Source organism: Dipodomys spectabilis, unplaced genomic scaffold (assembly GCF_019054845.1).
Source record: "Dipodomys spectabilis isolate Male_0828 unplaced genomic scaffold, ASM1905484v1 ptg000141l, whole genome shotgun sequence".
In the NCBI taxonomy this organism is placed as follows: Eukaryota; Metazoa; Chordata; class Mammalia; order Rodentia; family Heteromyidae; genus Dipodomys; species Dipodomys spectabilis.
Genome location: NW_024870818.1, coordinates 6,022,561 through 6,028,127, shown reverse-complemented (window position 1 = coordinate 6,028,127; position 5,567 = coordinate 6,022,561).

Below are 5,567 nucleotides of genomic sequence, written 5' to 3'. Positions count from 1 at the left end.
CCCTGAAGATGGTGTCCCTGTCTTGATGTTTGCTCCCTAGCTTAAGTTTGTTGCCCTCAGATTATAGGCAGGACCATCTCATCAAAGCCAGTGGGCAGACAACAGACAGAAAGAAGTAAGCTGACAGTCACAGGCAACCTGTCTCCAGGGAGCTATTTGTACCTGGCTTCTGTTGTGCCACTAATAATGGTTATAAGAATAGTAACAATACCAGCTGCTATCATTGAGGAACTACTATGTTTCAGAAGTTTGCAAACATTCTTTTAGATTCTCACCACAGCCTTAAGAAAAATTCAGTGAGTTTGAGTCACTTTAAAACCGCATTTGGATCATGGCAAACTGAATGTGTTAGTGTTGGGGTTAGAACTAAACTCTTGTTTCTCATATTTATATAGCTTTTGCCTTTAATGTGTGGCATTATAAATAAATTGCTTTTAGTAAGATTCAAGTGTTTGTTGCCCCACTTAAAACTTTATCATGAATATTTTCCTATATCATGAAATAATTTGTTGGAAAAGATTTTTAAAGACTACATAATATTCCACTATTGAGCAAATTTATCCTGCCCAATTTAGCATATGGGCTATTTCCCAGCAGTTTGCTACCATAAATTATAAAGTTATAGGCATTCTTGTACAAAGCTCCATGATCACATCTCTTGATTCTTTACATAGGATAGAGTACTAGAAATGGGGCTGTTGGGTCATGTAAGTGAACATATTTTTAAGGCTCCTGATGCATGTTGCCAAATTGCTTCTCTGAAAGGTTGTGCCAACTCCTATTTCCAAGGAGATAAACACTTAACTTTGAAAGCAAAGGGAGTTTAAAAACGTGAGATAAGCCAGCACCTTGTTTCAAGGAACAACTCCTAAGTTCCCACAAAGACCCTCTGAGGACCCTCGTGAACCACTGACTGAGGAAACACTGCTCTGCCTTTCTGACTGGCTGGTTCAATTCCCTATGTCCCAAATGTCATTTTAGCACCGTTGTAGGAGGGGATTGGGTGGGGTATGAAGGGAAATAGAAGCATTTGCATGATAATAAACCTGAAACTTAATAATCATGTTTTTACAAAAGTGTAGAGAGATGGTCCTTTCTCCAGGCAGCTTTTTCAGAACTGGGTGACCTTCTCCAAGGGAAGAAGGATATTTTTCACTGTCAGATCTTAAGGTATGGTACTGAGATTATTTCTACACACACACACATACACACACACACACACACACACACACAAAAGAGGGAGCTAACACACAAATATTTAGTCACCCAGATAGAGGAGAAAATCTTCCATGGTGGCAGTGAGGCTAGGGAGCACACAGGGCTGAAGGAAAAGTCAGAATGATTTTGCTTTGTTAAAATTCCCCCCCCCCCCATTTGTTATATGTTGACAAAACCAAAGAATTACTGGGCTATTTTAACTTTCAAACAATTCCATTTTGCTATATAAACTGAAAAGAGAAAGGAAAAGAATATTCAAAAAGACAGTGGAAGTATGGCTAGGAGAATGAAATGATGGAGGAAAGAGAAGAGGCCATTTCAATCCTCTCTCTAGTCACTTGAGTTTTCTAATCACAGGTTAGGAAGAAGAAATCAAAGTTGGCACACTTTATGCTGTACCATTTGTAAAGAAATGGAAAGATTGGGAAAATATTATGTTAAGTGAACTAAGTCAGGCCCAGAGAGACCTGTTTTCCCTTGTATGTAGAAGCTGGATTATAAACTTATAAGTAAATATGTTGGATGATATGCAAGCATATGCAAATGTATTAATTGAAATAAGGTAAATTTAAGGAAGATCTCTTTAATTTCCTTAGGAAGGGAAAATTAAAGTTCAGCAAAATAAAACACCAGGATGCTAGTACTTGAAAAGGGTGGGTGGAGTCACGGGACAAGAGGTAGAGCAATGAAGAGGAGAAGAGGGGGAAATGCAGTCAAGAATCCAATGTACACCCTACAAAATTAACAAGAGTGAGGGAAGGGATGGGTAGGGGAGGAAAGGGTGAGAATTTGGAAAGGGTGAAATTGATCAAGATATATTGCATTCGTAAACTGCTTTGATAAATGGCAATTCCTGTGTGCAACTACTTAAAGATAATAAAGGGGCTGGGAAGGTGGCTCAGTGGTAGAGTGCTTGCCTTGCATGCATGAGGCCCTGGGTTCGATTCCTCAGCACCACATAAGCAAAAAGAAAAAAAGCCGGAAGTGGTGCTGTGGCTCAAGTGGTAGAGCGCTAGCCTTGAGCTGAAGAGCTGAGGGACAGCGCCAGGCCCAGAGTTCAGGCCCCACGACCGGACCCAAAAAAAAAAAATTAAAGATAATAATAAAGGGAACTTTTTTTATTTTATGATTTTTTAATTGTGAAAATACTGTACAGAGGGGTTACAATTACATGGGCAAGATAATGAGTACATTTCTTATCAAGCATTGTAGCCTCCTCCTTTGTTTCCCCTTCCCATCCCATCCTCCCCCCATCCCCCTCATCCTCCTCCCCCCTCCACCAAAGTTGTAAAGTAAAAAGAACATTTTTTTAAGAATTCAAAGTTGGCATGACATGTAAACCAAACTGGGCAGGACCTTTGTGGTATGGTTTAAAGAAGCTACGAAACATATCTATATTCTGCATCAGTCACACTAGACCACTGCTGTAACAAACAGCCCCAATCTCAGTGGATAATATAAACACAACTATTTTCAGCTTATTTCAGCCCAAAGCCAGTTAACAGGAGTATGTTCCAGGCAGCCATTACGGGACCCAGGTTAATGTGCTTTCAACCAAGACCATACCATTCTCACCTAGCAGGTTGACACATTAAAAAAAAATTCTACAATAAAAATATGTGTGTATACAAATAGAGTGATTCAAATTGATTTTTAGCCATATACAAGGTCTCTTCTGGGTTCTGTCCCCTGAAGAACATTGAAACGCTCTCATCAACAGAGCCAGGAATAGAAAGAATCAGCTTAAAGGGAAGAGACTTGAAGAAGCATTTACATTGCTCCCCAACTCACAAGAGGTTTTCATAAAGGAGAGAGCGAATGAGTACAAGCCCCAGTAAGGAACAGACATCTTTACGAAGGGAACAGGCTATGCCAAAATAGGATCTTTTAGACTCTACACCCAGAAACCTCTTTCAAGAACTAAAAATCACCTGAATCAGAACATCTTTCAGTCTTGGACCCAAAACAGCCATGCTCACCTCATAAAGCTCCTGCCCTATTGGGATCTCACATGACTCAGTAAACCAGTCACAGGACAGAACATGTTTTCAAAGAGGTGTTCATCTTCCAGGGTAAGGGTGGGTATGTGATCCCTGCAGTGAAATCTCACCACACCACCTGACTCTTTCTATACCTTCAGCATCAGAGACAGGTGAGCTGGCACAGGAGGCCAAGTAAAGAGGAGGATGGTCCAGTGTTCCTGGCATGGGACCACTTAGACTAGATCCACATCAGCCTCTGAGACAGGGAGAATCCTAAGACACTCAGCAAACATTTCATCACCTAAAATTCTACATTTGACTAACAAAGATCTAAACAGAATTCCATTCTAGGGAAATAATTCATTGCCCCCACCATGAAAGAGAGAATTTTTTAAGAAGTCTTTCTGTTTTTACATCTCCTAGTGACAGACTGTCTGAGTAGCACCTTAGCACCATATCACTGAACACTATCCTTCTTAAGGGTCTGTCTCCTCCCAGTTGGCCAGAAGTTTGCCAGTCTTAAACCTGACAAAATCCCCTTAATCAAACCAGCATGGCTGCTACTCCTATCTTGTCTGCACGCTCTTGCAGACAGCAGCAACTGGAAGCTATTTTTGCACAAAATGATAAGGGATTTGGTTTGACCCAGAGGGGCCAAGATGAGGACAGGTTAGGTCTACTGTCTGTGACTCGGACACAAAACAACATTTTGTCCCCAAGGGGCACAGAATTTACAACTTTGGCCTCTGGTCACAGACTTGGAAGGGAGCTTGGAGATTATCTACTAATGCAACAGTCCTTATAGCAAATAAGGAAAATGAGATGGGGAAACCTTAAAGAAAAGGCTTAAGCCCACACAGCAGCAGACACGTCTGTGCCTCGGCCTCTTTTCTAATCTAAAGCTCTTTGCACCACACTGCATGAATCATCACTAAAGTGCCCAAGCAACCAGATTAATGGGCCCCAAGAGATAAACCTGGACATCCATCCCAAATCCCAGGAGAAACATCCCCAATAGTCACCACCATTGGCAGAGGAGAGGATGATGGCAGCAGTCCCTGTGGGGAGATAGTGCGGTGCATGCCAACAAGGCTACACACACCACACCACGCCACCACTGTGAGTTGCCACCTTCTTCTGGAACTCCAAACTCAACTCCCAACCTCTCCTGACCATCTGCATAGTCCCTAAGCATCTTGTGACTGCTGCATTTGCCTCCCTTTAGCTACCAAAACGACATGGGTACAGTAGGTTTGATGGGGAATACTCAAGTAATATTTGTGGCATGAACAAATGAATGAATGAACAACAACATGGACTTTCAATTAAAAAAGACCTGACTTTGCCTGTTAATGTCTAAATGACCTTTGTCAAGTCACTTAACTAACTTAAGCCTTAGTAGCTGGGGTTTTTTGGTTCATCTGAAAAAAATCCAGTAATAATCGCATATGGATCAGAGGAATATATAAAATATACTTCATAGATTCTCAAAAATAGAGTATGAGTCCTTTCCTCTTGCCACATACCCAATATCTAATCCAGTTTGTATTCCATAGTATCTTTATTTTAAACAGTGTTCATTCTGGGACATGCTTCCCCCATTTTGATTTGGACAACGTTTGACCTATTGTAAAATACTTTCCAAGAACCTATTCTGACAACAAAAAGAGACAGGTAGAGGTCAATGTGCGATATGTGTTGCTGTGCCTTCTTATCTGAAAAGGAGAATTCCCAAAACATATTACAATTCAGAAAGTCACCATCTATGGCCCTAGCATCCTTCCTTGTTTCCCTCAAAACATCGGAGTGTTGTAGATTGTAAGACATAGTGGGCACTCCTTTTGTCTTTGTAAACTTAATTGTGGCCATGATTCAAAAGTAATGGGAGTTTTTTAGCCAGGTGCCAGTGGCTCACACCTATAATCCTAGCTACTCAGGAGGCTGACATCTAAGGATTGCAGTTCAAAGTAAGTCTGGGCAGGAAAGTCCATGAAACTCTTATTTCCAATTAACTACCAAAAATCCGTAAGTGGAGCTACGGCTCAAGTAGTAGAGCACCAGCCTTAGTGAAAAAGCTCAGAGACAACATCCAAGCCCTGAGTTCAAGCCCCAGTACTGGCACACACTTGCACATGTGTGTGTGTGCACACACACACACACACACACACACACACACACAAACACACACATCACAAAGTATTGGAAATTTATCCATTAAGGATAGGAGAAAAATGTTTTGAAAAGGAATTCAGGATTTGGTGTTCTAAACTGTATTTTAACAAATTCTAAACCAGAACTCCAAAGACTCCAGAGCTATAGCCACAAAAGCCCCAGCCTGTGGATTGTTAAATGGCATCCTTTAAACCC